The following is an 18,810-nucleotide window of genomic DNA, read 5'->3' on the forward strand; positions in this document are numbered from 1 at the left end:
CACTTATCTGACTTTCTAAGCCTCAGTCACCTCATCTGTAAGGCTATTAACAGCTAGTCCAGATGATTTTTGTGAGAAAGAAAACAGCGGCTCCCATCTAATGAACATTTCTATGAGCCACAGTCAGGGTATGCCTTGTCTCTCTTATCCTCACAGAGACTTGCAAGGTAGCTGCTAGTATTATTATCATTGTTATTATTATCACAGCATTATATGTTGATGAGGCAACTAAGACTTAGGGAGATTCGGTAATTTGCTAAAACTACCAAAATTACCAAATTTGGTCACTTCCTAAGAGTTTGAGTATTGAAGGTGCCTGGGTGGCCCAGTCAGGTAAAAATCAGGCTCTTGATCTCAACGCAGGTCTTGATCTCGGGTCACAGGGTTGGGAGTTTAAGTCCTGTGTTGGGCTCCATGCTGGCTGGGGAGCCTACTTTAAAAAAAAAAAAAAAAAAAAAAAAAAAAAAGTTTGAGGATTCAATCCATTTTGATTTTGGTTTTGTATTTGTTGGAGGGATGCAATCAGTTTTGTCCAACTTTAGAACTTTATTTTTTTAAAAAATATTAATCACATTAAAATTTTTTATTTATTTGTCGGGGAGAGAGAGCACAAACAGGGGGAGCAGCAGGCAGAGAGAGAAGCCGGCAGAAGGGGAAGCACTCTTCCCATTGAACAAGGAGCCCAACATGGGGCTCCGTCCCAGGACGCCAGGATCATGACCTGAGCCGAAGGCAGCTGTTTAACTGACTGAGCCACCCAGATATCCCCAAAATTTTAATTTTTAAATGAAATCATCACAGATGTCACACTGAACCTTGTGTCTGACCTACAGTACAACTATTACACTGGTTTTTCAAACCTGTTTCCCACACTCGGTAATGCAAATGAAGCTGATAGCCATCTTTCCCATCTTAGGATACAAAGTAAAGGTAATCTCCAAGTTACAAGTTCTCAACATAATAAAAATAGCCTATGTTTTTAAGTTATTGCCAAGTACTATGCACCAAGCACTTTACACGTGATATTTGATGCTCACAGGGGCCTTATAGTATAGGGACTGTCATTAGCATCATTTGACAGATAGGAGACTCAGGCCCAGAGAGATCGAGTAACTTGCCCAAGATCACACAGCACCCAGCAAAGCTGGGATCTGAGCAGTGAGTGCCGAGCATATGGGCCACATTATTTCTATATGTTTTGTAGACCACAGTGCCTAGTAGCTGCTCAACAAATATTTGTCAATTGAGTAAAGGAATGAATGAACTAATGAATGAAGCAAGCGTGACCTCTCCTTTACCCTTCTCACACCAGACCTTCCGTTAGTAACTAACTTACTGGTACCACCATCGGATATGATTCGAGCTACTGTTTCTTCCCCATGATCCTCTTCCTTCTGTCCGCTCAAGAATTATGTAGTGGCTGTACCCAAGCTCTCACATATGGCCAGATACGGTGGTTTGGTCTCTTGTTGAGGGGCTTGGGGGAAGGAGGCTGGAAGCTTGCCCTGGGCTCTTGTGGGCCGTGCGTTGTGGGTGTTCACACCATGGAGTGTCCCTGTGGTTTTTTCATTTATTTCCTTATCATTTGATCATATAACAAATTTTATTGAACACTAAGTACTTGCTTTGTGTCTGCTTGGGTGCTTAGGATGCTAGGTATCCAGTGATACGAGAGTGTTGAGAGCAGATGAGGTCTCTGACTTTATTGAATTGAGGGTCTCATAAGGGAGGGGAAGGAAACAGTCAGGCAATTCGGACGCTTTGGGAAGCAGAGTGTGCAGGGGGATGCGGTCGTCTTCTCCTCAGGATCGCTGTAGGAATCCCCCAGTGGGCTCTGCCTCCCACTGAGTTGCCTTCATAGCAGCAAGAGGGAGCTTCCTTGGTGCTAGATACTCCCTGCTTTTTTTTTTTTTTTTTTAAATTTACTTGACAGAGATCACAAGTAGGCAGAGAGGCAGGCAGAGAGAGGGGGAAGCAGGCTTCCCGCTGAGCAGAGAGCTCGATGCGGGGCTCGATCCCAGGACCCTGGGATCATGACCCGGGCCGAAGGCAGAGGCTTTAACCCACTGAGCCACCCAGGTGCCCCAATATTCCCTGCTTTATAAATCTTCAGTTGATATCTGTTGCCCTTATGATAAAATCCAAATTCCTTTAACGTGTCTCACACAAAAAAAGATCCGGGCCCTACCTTGCATTTATAGCTACCTCTCAGTATAAAAATGTTTAGGAGTTCAAGCTTGAACTTTTCCTCGTGTTTTTTAGTTTCTTTTTTGGAAACTGCATTGTAGTACAATTTTGTACTTTTGTACAGTTGTACAATTTTGCTTTTTATAATTTTGAATTATTTTTTAAGGAAGAGAAAAAATTGATCAAGTTAATGTAAAGGATATATAATTTTTAAGATTTATTTATTTGGGAGAGAGAGAGCATATAAGCAGGGAGAGGGGCAGAAGGAGAGGAAGAAAGAAAATCCTCAAGCAGACTCCCCGCTGAGCACCGAGCCCCATGACCTTGAGATCACAGCCTGTGCCAAAATCTAGAGCAGGCTGCTTAACTGACTGAGCCACCCACGTGCCTGTAAAGGGCATAATTTTTAAAAGCACACTTAAGAATTAGTCCCTTGCAAGCACCGCCCCCCCAAGAATGTTGTGGGGGGTCCACAATGATCAAAGAGCCTTCCTGCTTATTAACACTCTCAAAAAATACTTTTAAGATTCTAATTTTATCAAAATAGATAAACCTTCAGTCAGTATACTTAAAAATTTATAAGATCGTCTGAAATGAGGCCTGTATCACGGTGGTTCTTTCATAAACATGTGCTTGCTAACTGGTGTTTCTGGTATAATTTCACCATCTGACCATCTTGTAAAAGTGCTTATTTTCACATATGGTCATTCCATTTTCTGCTAAATGGGCATTCTATAAAAGGTAGCATTTTCTAGAGCACCTGCTGAACATGACATTTCTGTGAAATTTAATATGTTATTGCTAATATTCTCCCCCAGGCTCGGCAAAATTGCATATACCTTACTGAAACCTTACATACTCATTTCCACTGTACTTAATTTGTGATACTCATACTGAATTAGATGTGACCATGAATTAAATAGACAGAATTACTTGGGTTTTCAACCAGTTATTTTCTCATATATGTGAAGGTTATAGTTTAAACATATTCAGTGGCAAAAAATTGTTATTTCCAGAGCACATTTATTAATTATGGCTTTATTTGTATCAACATGTTATAACTTAACAAGAGTTAAGTATAAATAAGACTGTGCTTTGTGAAAAGTGACAGAGTTTGGATTTCTAAAAATTTGTTAAGACTTCAGTAAATGTCATTAATGGTGGTTATAGTCAATACAGTGCTTCCTTTTTTTTTTTTTAAGATTTTATTTATTTATTTGACAAAGACAGACATAGCGACAGAGGGAACACAGCCCACATTAGGCTTCTTGCTCAGTGGGGAGTCTGCTTCTCCCTCTCCCTCTGCCTGCTGCTCCCCCTGCTTGTGCTCTCTCTGTCAAATAAATAAAATCTTTTAAAAAATGAATATACACAGGCCTTTTTTTTTTTCCCCATGATGAAAAATGTAGTTAAAGAAGTCAGGGGCAGTTAAAAAACAAAGACAGAAACACTAGCCAGAAAAGGGGAAAACAGTGCTTTAGTTTGCTTTGGCTTGCTGGTTGGCTTAACTACCTGCAACTTTCTCAGGTATTGAACCGATCTTGCTTGAGTTCCCGGGGTCAATCCCATTTGGTCAGAGTGGACAATCCCTTTTATATGTGGCTGCATTTGGTACACCAGTATCATGTTGAAGATATTTGTGTTTATGCTTATAAGAGATACTGGCCTGTAGTTTTCTTCTGATGTCTTTCTTTGCTTGGATCGGGGCGATATTGACGTCATAATAGATGATTTGGTTTCTGCCTCTTCATTTTTGGAAGAGTTTGTAAAGTATTCAGGTTAGTTTTTCCTTAATCTATGCACTTTAGATGTGGCTCCGTATACATATTTGCAGCTTAAACTTATGATTTGCAGCATATGGCCCCAAAATGTATTCTACATGGTACGTAGCATGTAGGAGACAGGGTCTACAATATGGTATGTAACTTTCTCTTTCTGTGTTGGAAAGGTAGAGTAGAATGCACGTACAGAATTCTGATGAGATTATTTTTCTCAATTTTCTGGTTCATTGCAGGGTACCTAAGAACTGCTTACAAGCCGTTGTACAGCAATTTTTATTCAGAGCTATATCTTTTGGCTGCACGTATATTAACAGATGATAGAAGGGCATGAAATCATGGCACTGTATTTACCAGATAGTATTTTGGAAAACTCTCTCTCTCCTATACTAAGGCTTTTGAGTATATTTCTACCACTAAATTCTTGCAATCCACACAGGTTTTCTAGTTAAGCAGTCTGGTTTGGAAAGGTTAAGATTGGGAAAGGGAATTATCATAGACAGGGTTGAGAAACTTTGGGCTATTAATGCTTTAAAACAAGCATTATATCACTACAATTTTTTTTTTTTTTTTAAAATATCACGACAGAATTTTAAGCAAACGATTTCATGTTGGGATTACTTGCCAGGGAAGTGAATGTCTGGAAATCTACCACTGAGCTGCTGAGATGCTGCCAAATAAAATGTTTATTTTACAGGGATGTGTTCGATTTAATGCCAGTGTATATTGCCATAATAAAAAGGATTGCTTGGCCACTCTGCCCTAACAATAGGTAAAAAGCTGAACGCATTGGAAGAGTAACAACTCTTCTTGCATCTGTGAGAGAGGAGAAGACACGGGGCCAGATCGGAAAGGCAGACAGGCGATTACAAAGAGTCATGGCTTAAGACTCCAGGGCATAGACTCCTAAGTAGAAGCTGCTGTGGGAAAGAGTCAGGGTTAGGGAAACTGGAACTGTAAGTGATGAGCTACTGAAGATGCAATGTGGACAAGTCACAGGGGGACCCCACAATTTTATGAGTTTTACCTCCATGAGTTCGACCAGGTTCCTAGAGTAAATATCAGAGAAAAATCCCCTTGTGCTTTCAGTAAGAGGAGGGAAAAAGGAATCATTTTGGAATCCCCCAGAGCACTCCCTTCTTAACACAAAGAAACTAGTTAACAAGAACCTAACCTGCTGGGGTGTTATCAGAGCTTAAACTGACCTGGGGGAAGGGAAGTCCCCAACTCAGCTCACTCTAGCCATCTCATCCCATTGTCCCACCTAAAGGGAGAGGAAACAACAGAGAAACACTTGTGAAGCTCCTAGTCCAAAGGCGTAGGCTCACTAAAAGACCAAGACCTAACCGCAGGACTTCTAGAACCCTCCCCCTACTCCCACACCTTACTGCTACATTACTAAAGTCCTACCTATTGCAGTTCCTTTTACCTGGTACACCATGTCCTGCTATAAAGAAAAAATTCAAGGCATCCTAAAAGGCAAAAAACATCACTGGAAGAGGCAGAACAAACATCATAATCAGATGTGGGCAGGGATGTTGGAATTATCATTCACAGAATATTTTGAAAAACCAGTTACTACACTAAGGGCTCTAATGCATGCGAGAACAGGTGGGCCATGTAAGTGGAGAGATGGAAATCCTAAGAATCAAAAAGACGTACTGGAGGTCAAAAACATCGCAGGAGAAATGAAGAATGACTTCAATGACCTTAGTAGTAGACACAAGGAAAGAAGAACCTCAAGCTTGAGGATGTATCAATAAAAACTTTAAAAAGTGAAAAGAAAAAAGAATAGTGACTCAAAAATATCAGAAAAAAAAATCAGAACAAGGACAGTGGAGCAACTACAAAAGGTATAACCTACACATAATGGGAATATCAGAAGGAGAAGAAAGAAGGGAACAGAAAAAATACTTGAAACTGATGACTGAGAATTTCCCCTAAATAATGTCAGACACCGAACCACAGATTCAGGGAAATTAGGGAATACCAAGCAGGCTAAGTCCCCAAAAAACTATCCCTAGGCATATAATTTTCAAACTACAGAAAATAAAAAATAATGAAAAAAATCCAGGAAGAAACCGGAGGTAAAAAAACACTTCACTCATAGAGGAACAAAAATAAGAATTACATACAACGTCTCCTCAGAAACCATGCAAGCAAGAAGAGAGTTGAGTGAAATATTTAGTGTTCAGAGAGATCCCCCACCAACATAGATGTCTTTATCCTAAGAAATTAGGCTTCAAATAAATGGAAGAGAAATAAAGTCTTTCGCAGACAAAAATCAAAGGAACTTGTTTTCAGTAGATCTGCATTGCAGGAAATGTTTTAAACAAGCTCTATAAAGAGAAGGAAAATGAGATAGGTCAGAAACTGGGGTCTATTCTATATAAAAGGAAGAGCACTGAAGAAAAAATAAAGTAAAAATATAACATTTATTTTTCTTATTCTTAACTGAAAATAGATACAGTTCAAAATTATAGCAACAATGTATTTGATTATGTATGCTTATGTATGGGTCTTAAGTATGTATATATATGTATGTTTATGTTTGCCTATATAAAGATGAAATGAATGACAGCAATGATATATGGGATAGGAGGGAGAAATTTGGATTATTTTATTATTATAAGGTACTCACCTGTGAAGTGGTAGTATTATTTGAAAGTGGACTTGGGTTAGTTGTAAATGTATATTGCATACTCTAGGCAACCACTAAGAAGAATTTTTTTAAAAAGAAGCATAATGTGTATGCTATCAAAGGACAGAACATGGAATCATATGAAATGCTCACCAAAAACCACAAACGATGGGAAAAGAGTGGAAGACAAAAATAGGAACAAAGAACAGGGCAACAAATAGAAAACAGAAAATATGGTAGCTCTCAACACAATTATATCAATAATCACTTTGAATGTCAGTGGTCTAAATGTACCAATTAGAAGAGATTGTCAAGGTGTATCAAAAACCAAGAATTATATGTTGTCTTCAAGAAACCCACTTTAAATAGAAAGACACATATAGATTAAAGGTAAATAGATGGGGGAAATATATCATGCTAACAGGAATCAAAAGAAATTGGGAGTGGGGTTATGTCAATTTCAGACAGAGGAAACTTGAAAGCAAATTATCAGGGATAAAGAAGCACATTACATTAATGATAACGGGGTCAATTCTCCAGGAAAACATAATAATTCTTAACGTATATGTGCCTAAAAAGAGTGTCAAACTGCATGAGGCAACAACTAATAGAACTGCTCAGGAAAATAGATGATTTGGGGCACCCGGGTGGCTCAGTTAAGCATTCCACTCCTGGTATTGGCTCAGACCATGATCTCAGGCCCTGAGTGGGACTCTGTGCTCAGCTGGGAGTCTACCTGACGATTCTCTCCTGCCCCTCTCCCGCACTTGCTCTCTCTCATGCCCTCTGTCTCTTTAAAAAAAAAAAATCTTTTTTTTTTTTTAAGATTTTATTTATTTATTTGACAGACAGATTACAAGCAGGCAGAGAGGCAGGCAGAGAGAGAGAGAGAGGAGGAAGCAGGCTCCCTGCTGAGCAGAGAGCCTGATGTGGGGCTCGATCCCAGGACCCTGGGATCATGAACTGAGCCGAAGGCAGAGGCTTAACCCACTGAGCCACCCAGGCGCCCCTAAAAAAAATAAATCTTAAAGAAAAAAAAAAACACATCGCAGTAAGCTAGGAATAGAGGAAAATTTCTTCCACTTGATAAAGAATATCTACAAAAATGTACAGTTAACATCGTACTTAATGGTGAGAAACTCGGGGCTTTCCCACAAAAATCAGCAACAAGGTGAGCATCCACTCTCATGCCTCCTTTTCAACATGGCACTGTATGTGTTAGTGCTACGGTCTGAGTGTTTGGGGTCCCCCCAATTCATATGTTGAAATCCCATCCCCCAAAAGGGATGATACTAGGAAATGGGGGCCTTTGGGAAGTGACTGGGTCATATGAGCGTGGAGCCCTCATGAATGGGGTTAGTGCTCTTATACGGGACACCCTAGGGAGCTCTCTTGCCCCTTCCACCACACGGGGATACAGTGAGAAGCGTGTAACCTGGACGAGAGCATTCGTCAGCAGACCATGTGGGCCACCTGATCTCTGACTTCCCGCTTCTGGAACTGTGAGAAACACATTTCTGTTGTATGTGGCATTTTGTTTCACAGCCCAGACTAAGACAACTAGACCAGAAAAGAAAAATAAAAGGTAAACAGATTGGGAAGGAAGAAATAAAATGGATTGCCTTCACACGTAAAATGTATTATTGGGATTCTTCTGAAGCAGTTGGTAAATTTTTTTTTTCATTTTTCAGTAACTTTTTTTAAAAGCCATATACACTACTTATTAGAATAAAGGAAATATTTCCTTCTGTAATTACCTTCTTTAAGAATTATAATATCCCTCTCCTCTTTTTTATAACAGCTTTATTGATACACAATTCACATGCACATTTTTTTGAAGTGTGCATCCAGAGGTTTTTAGTCTGTTAATAGGTGTATGTATGTAGCTATTCCCCATTGTCAATTTTATTTTATTCTTTTTTTTTTTTTTTTTTTTGAGAGAGAGAGAAAGTGCAGGCATGCACGTGTGCACACACACAAGCATGGGAGGGGCAGAAGTAGAGGGAGAGAGAATCTTAAGCAGCTTCTACATCCAGTGTGGAGCTGATCCGGGGCTTGATCTCGATCCTGAGATCATGACCTGAGCCAAAACCAGTTGTGTTGTATGCTTAACTGACTGAGACACCCAGGCTCCCCACCACTGTCAATTTTAGAACAATTTCATTAGAGAGGTTAGTTTTTAACTTTCATTCTTTTTTTTTTTTTTTAAATTAAGATATATATAATGTATTATTTGTTTCAGGGCTACAGGTCTGTGACTCCTCAGTCTTACACCATTCACAGCACTCACCATAGCACTTCCCCTCCCCAATGTCCATCCCCCAGCCACTGCATCCCTCCCTCTTCCCTCCAGCAAAACCCTCAGTTTGTTTCCTGAGCTTAAGAGTCTCTCATGGGGGACGCCTGGGTGGCTCAGTGGTTTAAGTCTCTGCCTTCAGCTCAGGTCATGATCTCAGGGTCCTGGGATCGAGCCCCACATCGGGCTCTCTGCTCATCGGGGAGCCTGCTTCCCCCTCTCTCTCTCTGCCTGCCTCTCTGCCTACTTGTGATCTCTCTCTGTCTGTCAAATAAATAAATAAAAATCTTTAAAAAAATAAAAATAAAAAAGAGTCTCTCATGGTTTGTCTCTCCAGTTTTGTCTTGTTTCATTTTCTCCTCCTTCCCCTGTGATCCTCTGTTTTGTTTCTCAAATTCTTCCTATCAGTGAGATCATATAATTGGTTTTCTGAGATTGATGTCATTGCAAATGGCAACATTTCATTTTTTGATGGCTGCATAGTATTCGTGTGTGTGTGTGTGTGTGTGTGTGTGTGTGTGTGTGTGTGTGTATGCCACATCTTTATCCTTTCTTCTGTTGATGGACATCTAGGCTCTTTTAACTTTCACTCTTTATACCCTTTTTTAAACCATTTTAACCATTTTCAAGTGTGTAGTTCAGGGGCATTAAGTCCATACCCAATGCTGTGCAGCTATCACTATCATCTATTTCCAGAACTTTTCATCATTCTCAACAGAAACTCCCCATGAGACAGTAACTTCCCATTCTTCCCAGCTCCTGGCAACCAACACTCTACTTTATGTCTCTGTGAGTTTGATGATTCTGAGTACTTCCTGGAAGTGGGCTCATTCATTATTTGTCCTTCTGGATTTTGCTTATTTCATTTGGCTTAATGCCTTTAAGATTCATCCATGTCATAGCATGTCAGAATTTCCTTCCTTTTTAAAGGCTGAGTAATATTTCACTGTGTGTGAGTGTGTGTGTGTGTGTGTGTGTGTGTGTAAAAACATTTTGTTTATGCATCCATCTGTCAATGGACTTTTGAGTTGTTTCCACCTTTGAGCTATTGTGAATAATGCCTCTGTGACTATTGGCATACAAGTATACAAATTCTTTTGGGTGTATACCCAGAAGTAGAATTGCTAGATCATATGGTAATTTGATTTTCAGTTTTTTAAGGAACTTCCATACTGTTTTCCACAGTGGCTATACTGTTTTATATTCTCAGCAGTAATATACAAGGTTTCCAGTTTTTCCACATCTTCACCAGTACTTCTTATTTTTCATTTTTATGATCATAGCCATTCTCATGGTTGTGAAATGGCATCTCATTATGGTTTCAATTTGCATTTATCTAATGACTAGTGATATTGAATATCTTTTCATGAACTTAGGAGCCATTTGTGTAACTTCTCTTGAGAAATGTCTGTTGAATTTTTTTGCGTATTGTTAAACTGGGTTGTTTGTTTTAGTTGTTTAGTTATAGGAGTACTTTATACAGTCTGGATGTTAATCCCTTACCAGATATATGCTTTCCAAACATTTTCTACCATCTGTGGGTTCTCTTTTCACTTTCGATAGCATCTTTGATTCACAAAATTTCTAACTTCGATGACATCCAGCTTATGAATTTTTTTGGTTGTTGCCTATGACTTTGGAGGTCATATCCATTGCCAAATCCAATATGATGAAGATTTTTCCCTGCTTTCTTCTAAAGATCTTATAGTTTGAGCTCTTCTATTTAGGTCTTTGATTCCTTTTGAGTTCATTTTTGTGTCTGGGGCAAGATAAGGATCCAACTTCACTCTTTTGTATCCATATACAGGTTCCCCAGTACTGTTTATTGAAAAGACTGTCCTTTCTGCATTCGGTATTCTTGGCACCCTTGTCAAAAATCAGTTGACCATATGTGAGGGTTTATTTCTGTGCTTTCTATTTTTTTGCATTAGTTTATATGTCTCTCTTTTTGCCAGTATATTTGGTTACTATAACTTTGTAGTAAGTTTTGAAATCAGGAAGTATGAGTCCTTTAACTTTGTTCTTCTTTTTCAAGATTGTTGGGTCCTTTGAGATTCCATATGAATTTTAGGATGGGTTTTGTTTCTGAAAAACAAAACAAAACAAACCAAAAACCACCACTGGAATCTTGACAAAGATTACTGAATGTGTAAATTGCTCTGGTAGTATATTAATTTTTCTAGAATTGTAACAAAATGCCATAAATTGCATGGCTTAAACAACAGAAGTTTATTGTCTAACTGTTCTGGAGGCTAGAAGTGTTAGGGTTGGGTCCCTTCTGAAAGTTGTAATAAAGAGTGCTTTCTCATGCTTCTCTCTCTCTCTCTCTTTTTTTTTTTTAAAGATTTTATTTACTTATTTGACAGACAGAGATCATAAGTAGGCAGAGAGGCAGGCAGAGAGAGAGGAGGAAGCAGGCTCCCCACTCAGCAGAGAGCCGATGCAGGGCTCAATCCCTGGGATCATGACCTGAGCGGAAGGCAGAGGCTTTAACCCCCTGAGCCACCCAGGCGCCCCTCCCATGCTTCTCTCTTATCTTATGGTGGGTTGCTGGCCAGTTTTGCTGCATCACTCTGATATCTGTATTCATCTCCAAATGGTGTTTCTGCTCTGTATCTGTCCCTCTGTCCACATGTCCCCTTTTTATAAGGACACTAGTTTTATTTTTAGTGACCCACCCTGCTTCCGTATGACTTTATCATGTTGATAATTAAATTGCAATGGCCCTGTTCCAAATAAGATCACGTTATGGGTGTAGAGGGTTAGGACTTCAACATATAAATTTTGGATACCACAATCCAGGTTTCCAGTAAGTAGCTTAACTTACCAATATTAAGTCTTCCAGTCCACGGACATAGGACATCTTTCTACTTATTTATGTCTTTAATTTTTTCCAGCAAAGTTTTGTAGTTTTTAGCACACAGGTCTTTCACTTCCTTGGTTATATTTATTCCTACATATTTTATTCTTTTCATTGCTACTGTAAACAGAATTTTAAAAAAATATTTTTTTAAGATTTTATATATTTGACAGATCACAAGTAGGCAGAGAGAGAGAGGGGAGGAAGCAGGCTCCCTGCTGAGCAGAGAGCCTGATGCGGGGCTCGATCCCAGGACCCTGAGATCATGACCTGAGCTGAAGGCAGAGGCTTTAACCCACTGAGCCACCCAGGCGCCCGCAGAATTATTTTTTAAATTTTCTTTTCAGATTGTGTATTGTTATCAATAGAAATGCAACTGATTTTTAAGTGTTGGTTTTATGTCCTGCACCACTGTTCATTTCCTTTATTAGCTTCTGATAGTTTTTCTCATGATATCTTAGGGTTTTCTATATGTCATTATGTCATAAACAAACAGAGATCATTTTACTTCTTCCTTTACAATTTGGATTTCTTTTATTTCTTTTTCTTGCCTAGATCCTCTGACTAGAACATTTAGTCCTGTGTTGGACAGAAGTGGTTAAAGAGGACATCCTTGTTTTGTTCCTGATCTTAGGGGAAAAGCTTTGTCTTTCATCATTGAATATGATACTAGCTCTGGGTTTTTCATATATGACGTGTATCAGGTTGAGGAGTTTGTCTTCTATCCGTGGTTTTCTGATTATTGTTATTATTATTAGATGCTGAATTTTGCCGAATACTTTCTCTGTTTCAGCTCTAATAATTATGTGGGCTTTTCTCCTTCATTCTGTTTTTGCTTGTTTGTTTTGGGGTTTTTTTTTTAAGTATGTTTGACACAAAATATTACATTCGTTTCAGGTGTACAGCGTAGTGATTAAACAAGTCCACATATCCTACTATGTTCATCCCAGCTGTGGCTACCAGCTATCACCAGACAATGCTGTCATGACCCCACTGAATATATTCCCTATCCGATAGGTTTTAGTCCCATGACTTACTCATTCCATAACTGGAAGTCGGTATCTCCCACTCCCCTTCACCAATTTTGCCCATCCCCCTCCCTTCTGGAACCCATCCATTTGTTCTCTATATTTATAGGTCTTATTCCACTATTAGTTTGTTTATTCATTTCTTTTGCTTTTTAGATTCCACATATAAGTGAAATCATATGGTATTTGTCTCTGTCTGACTTGTTTCACTTAGCGTAATACCCTCTAGATCCATCCTTGTCACAAATGGCTAGATCTCATCCTTTTTATGGCTGAGTGATATTCCATTCATATATATGATGAAAAAAATATATATGTATATATATTCACGTCTTGGCTATTGTAAATAATAATGCCATATACATAAGGGGTGCAGGCATCTTTTTGAATTAGTGTCTTTGTTTTCTTTGGGTAAGTACCCAGTAGTGGAATTACTACAGTAATGTGGTGTATAACTTTGATTGATTTTGGTATGTTGAACCAATCTTGCACTCCTGGAATAGTTCCCTCTTGCTTATTTTAATATGTTAGTGAATTTATCAACCACTACATTTTACTGTGTCTTATTTTCTATAGTACCTTAATCCTTTCCTTGCCAATATCTTAGCAAACAGATCATTCTCTTGTTATACAAATTGTTCTATAATGTAATAAACCATTAAACAACACCCAGTTCCATTATGTGAAGGAAATAATATAACTCTGGTAATAATACCCAATAAAACACCAGAAAGGGAAAACTATGGAATGTCTCTGTGCATACAAGGCATGGATTATCTCATTTCCAATGATTAACTACTTAGGAAGCATTTATTGAACTTCTAGTGGGTTCCAGGCACTGTCAAAGTTATTCTGAAGGTGTTTACAAGTATGAAAGGGGAAACAAATAAATTGCTGCCTACCATAGAGTTCAGTACAGTACTATGATAGAAATGTCCATCAGTGCTACGTAATTACATTAGAGGGTATTTTCCTGAAAAAGAGGATGAAGTTAGCCTTGAAAATATTGTGTTACTCTTAAACTGCCTTGAATGGTGGGTCCTGGAGTTAGCCAGGATAAAGAAGAGTTTCATACAGAAGGACTGTCTAGAAAGCGACACTGTGAAAAAGCATAATGATTGGAAAACTACAAAGATTTCCAAATGGGAGATCTGTACAAGAAAGTGTTACAAAATGACATTTTTGAGATAGGTGGGGCCCAGTTCATAAAGCATTTTGTGGGTTTGGTTAAGGAGTCTGAGTGTATTTTTTTAAGACCCCAGGAACCACTGAAAGATTGTAGAGCCGCATGAGCACATTTTTATTTTAGGAAGATCATCCTAACGAAGTGCGGACTGTGATTTGAAGGGTGGGAGGGGGAGGGAGGGAGGGAGGCGGAAGGCGGAAGGACAGGAAGTGACTGTGCTAATCCCCGCCGGAAGTGGGGAGGGTCTGTACTTGAGCTTCCGCAGCGACGGCAGGAGAGAGCCACGTTTCAGAAGTGCTTCATACAGAGACCGGGAGGCTGTTGGTGATCAAGTAGGACTGTAAGGTTGGGTTGTCGGAAACGGAATGAGTTGGGGTGTGAAGTTTGAAGGGCAACGATCAGAGAATCAATGGAAGACGGCAACGAGAAGGAGGCGGTGGTGGTTGTCCTGAAGGAATGAAGCTTCATGAAGTAGTAGTTTTTAACGGGGTAGAGCAGAGAAGCTCTCAGGCAAGCCTAGCACGTGCGGCGTCTTGGAAGACATTGCATTGCCTGGTCTCTTCAAACTACTTTCATGGTGGGAAGGAGAGGAATTTAGGGAAGGATAGGGAGACTGTCTCACTTTGGAAGAGACCTAAATAAATAGATAGATAGATAGATAGATAGACCAAAGCCAAAAACCAAGTGTGGTACGCAAACGTTGATTAGAGTTTAGGTTGAAAAAAACTCTTAAGAGACAATTCTGATACAGTTGGAGAAATTTGAAAATGGAATAATTGTTAGATCTTAGTGAATTTTTGTTAACTTTAGAGAATGTCACAGTTATACTGGGAATATGTAGGAGAATATTCTTATTTTTAGGAGATGCATGCTGAAGCATTTAGGGACGAAGTATTGTAATGTTTACTATTTATTTAGGGACGGAGACAGAAGGAGGTTTACCAAATGGCAAAATATTAACAATAGTTCAGTGGCGGTGCTGGGCATAGCGCTGTTTACAGTACTAAGCTTTCAACTTTTGTGGGTTTTTTTAAGTTTTTATTTTAATTCCAGTTAGTTAACGTACAGTGTTAGTTTCAGGTGTACAGTATAGTGATTCTCCACTTCCACACATCACCTGGTGCTCATCCGACAGGTGCACTCCTGAAGCCCCGTCACCTGCTTCACCCATCCCCCTACCTCAAGCTTGCGTTTTTCTCAACGTTTGAACTTTTTCTTAGTTAAAAGATTTGGAAAAAATAGGACAAGCTAGGAGTAGGGGACTTTGAGCAGCAATGGGGAGCAAAATGTTGTTAATATTCCTTAAATCCCTGAGATAGTTGATGGGGAGAATGAGTGGTACATTCTTAAGTCCTTAGGGTAGCGATTCTCAACCTTTGTCACTTCCAAGCAGGAGCATGGAAAATAATATTTGTATGGTGCACTGGGGTAACAACTGAGGCATCCACATGGGGCTTAATGAAAAAAAATCATTGCATTTCCAGTATGATTTTTATTTTAATTTTTTAAAGGTTTTATTTATTTATTTGAGAGAGAGAACACACGAGCATAGGGAGGAAGAGGGAGAGAAGCAGGCTCCCCACTGCGCAGGGAGCCCGACGTGGGGCTCAGTTCCAGGACCCCGGGAACATGACCTGAGCCAAAGGCAGACACTTAACTGATTGAGCCACTCAGTCGCCCTTCCCTTCCTGTATGATTTTTAAAAGAAAATAAAACAGTATTAGGAAATTTGTAAGTGAAGAATTTATATATATATATATATATATATATATATATATATATATATATATATATATATATATATATAACTTTAAGTGTGGGGCTTGAATTCAGGACCAGAGATCAAGAATTGCCTGCTCTACCAACTGAACCAGCCAGGAGCCCCCCAGAATATTGTTTAATATCAGATTTTATGCTTCAGTTTTTGAGTCTACCACCAATGAGAAGCTTTGTTCATACAAAAGTATAACTTTTGTATATTCTCAACTCTTAAACTATTAAAACTGTTCTCAACTATTAAAAAATAATAACAGTTGAAATTATATTTAGATGGGGGCTCCTGGGTAGCTCAGTCAGTTAAGCGTCTGCCTTCGGCTCAGGTGGTGATCCCAGGGTCCTGGGATCGAGCCCCACATCCGGCTCCCTGTCCGGCGGGAAGTCTGCTTCTCCCTCCCCCACTCCACCTGCTTGTGTTCCCTCTCTCGCTGTCTGTCTCTCTCAAATAAATAAAATCTTAAAAAAAGAAATTACAGAATCTAAAAATGTATTCTTTAATTGACAAATATAATGTAGAAAATTTTGTAATAATGGAAGTTGTTTCCTAACTCATTTGAACTTTCTCCTGTCAATTTATTTCAAAGTAATGATGAAGATTTACTTTATAAAACAGGTATGTGTTGTAAGAGGCATGTAGCAAGTTACTAAAAGAGCAGGTCAGCTGCAGAGGGACAGAAGTAGACTATTTATGTGAAGATAAAGATGTGGGGCTGCTACCTACAGCCATGACACCCCTCAGTCCCTGATCACACACTGGATTGCACAGTGTGCTCCTTGGGCAACTGGAACATGAACTTCTCCAGCAGCCCTCCGGTCCTTTGTCCTTGGTGGACGGCAGTGCATTTGGTATATGGCTCCGGTGGGAGCCCATGTGCTAGATCACCTTCTTGGCAGTGTGGGGCAGTGGGCGTCTGATGGCATTTGTGGTGCTTGCCACCTGTGCAGACTGAGGGTCAGGCCGTCATATCCTGCACTCCTCTAAGCCTCCTTCTGGGAAGCCTTGAAACAGATCCTCTCAGCTGCGTGACCTCATCCGGCCACAGTGAAAGATGAGAGGATCAGTATTTTGGGGGCCTCTGTCATCCATTCACATCTTGTTAATGTCCAGTAGGTGAGGATTCCTGATTAGGGAAGTCCCAGATTTCAATTAAGGCATGAATTATTCCTGGCAGATGGTAGCTGGAAAAAGAGATTGCAGGATCGAGTGCCTTTGGGAAGTGCCGTGTCAAGTAAGTGGAGGTATCTTTGCTGTAGGACATCCTGAAGACTTCAGTGCGAGAGCACACATTGCAAGTCTCCAGGAGGAGACTTACAGTGTTCAGAGTTGCCCAGAAATGTTAATCATTGGAGTCTTTTATCGAGAAGCCTCTTGAAGAATAGGTGTGAGACAGAGCACACTGCCGAAAATGTAGAAAATACCGGGGAGGGTGGTGAAATTTGTTCCCCGTTCTTAATATGCAAGGTTAGATGGAGAAGGAAGGAAGCTGCCTCCCGCTGTGATACATGTTTGGGGACACAAGTCAGCACAAGGTTTGCTGGCCAAAGACTGGTGCTCGAATCTATTTAGTAGTAATGTTTTTAAAAACCAAAAATTATCATTACCACTTTATGCATTGAAGTGACTTTGGTAGTCAGTCAATGCTATGAGTCATGAGGAGGAAATAAAAAGTATAAATTTTGGAAGGAAGAGACAAAATGTATTATCAGGAAATGTAAATTGACGAAGAAGCAATTTTTTTAAAAAAGGTTTTATTTATTTATTTGATGGAGAGAGAGAGAGATCACAAGTAGGCAGAGAGGCAGGCAGAGGGGGAGGGGGAAACAGGTTCCCTGTTGAGCAGAGAGCCCAGGACCCTGGGATCATAACCTGATCCGAAGGCAGAGGCTTAACCCACTGAGCCACCCAGGCGCCCAAGAGTAAAATGTATTTTTAAATTTTAGAAAAAAAATGTAATTGAATTTTCACCAAATCTCCAGGAAAAGGATGATTTTCTCCCTCCTCCTTGGTCCTTTCAAAGTGTAAATTCTTTTCCTTTTCATTTTCCTCTCCTTTCTTTTCCTTTCTTTCTAAATGTAATTGAAATGTTTTCTTCACACCCTTTGAACTGTCTTGCATATACACTGGGGTGCAGATATCTTTTATTTAGATCCAGATTAAAAGTTAGAATATAGTTCTCCTCCAAAGAATTTTTAGATAGTATGAAAATCACTTGTACTTGACTTAGGGATGTGACACCAGTACAATGTAGAGCAAATTTTACACGAGAACTGTGTTCAGGTGTAGGGTGCCTGAGGGGGGGGGTGGGGAGTGGGTAGTGAGTGGGGGGCTCTCTGTGGCGCAGGGCTCATCGGTCGAAAGCTAAAGAACCGCACATCGCGCATGTCGTAGGAAGAATTCACGACTCGGATCAGGAGTTGGACTGAACCTCCAGCATTCCTCCTGAGCTTCTAACCCAGGAACAGCTAGGGCAAGGGATGAGGGCAAGTGTGCGCAGCTTCTGTGCCCTCTCTGGGTGGGTCCCTGTCCCAGGACCTCCACATGGAAGGTCCACAAAAGGTAGGTTTCAGAAAGTTGAAGGATAAGAAAACTCCTTGATGTGACTACCTAAAAATAAGAGATAATACACTTTTTAAATGATCTTAAAATTAAACAACGTCATGATAAAAAAAAAACCCTCCACAAAGTAGGTTTAGAGGGAACATACCTCCACATCACAAAGTCCATCTGTGCAAAACCACTGCTAATATCCTAAATAGGGGGAAACGGAGTGCTTTTCATGTATGGTCAGGAGCAAGACAGGTATGTCCACTTTCACCACTGTTGTTTGATACAGAACTGGAAGTCCTAGCCACAGCAATCAGATAGCAAAAAGAAAGAAAGGCGTCCAAATCAGAAAGGAAGAAAGGAAACATTCCCTATTTGCAGGTGACATGATACTCTATGTAGAAAATCCAAACGACTCCACCCAAAAACTGCTAGAACTGATAAGTTCAGTAAAGTCTCTGGACACAAAATCAATGTGCAGAAATGTGTTTCATTTCTATACACCAATAAGGA

At 39.8% G+C, this 18,810-nt stretch overlaps 1 protein-coding gene and 1 long non-coding RNA gene across 2 annotated transcripts in view; both read left to right on the plus strand.

The window, feature by feature from the left end:
- EFCAB2 (EF-hand calcium binding domain 2) overlaps positions 1–18,810 on the plus strand; it is a 109,531-nt gene that overhangs the window by 32,148 nt on the left and 58,573 nt on the right. The window lies entirely within an intron of this gene.
- Positions 3,110–6,833, plus strand: LOC116576118. The gene is made up of 3 exons (XR_004280054.1): positions 3,110–3,124; positions 3,333–3,337; positions 4,327–6,833. It is a non-coding gene; the product is annotated as an uncharacterized LOC116576118 (long non-coding RNA).

Source organism: Mustela erminea, chromosome 17, assembly GCF_009829155.1.
Source record: "Mustela erminea isolate mMusErm1 chromosome 17, mMusErm1.Pri, whole genome shotgun sequence".
NCBI classification, from domain to species: domain Eukaryota; kingdom Metazoa; phylum Chordata; class Mammalia; order Carnivora; family Mustelidae; genus Mustela; species Mustela erminea.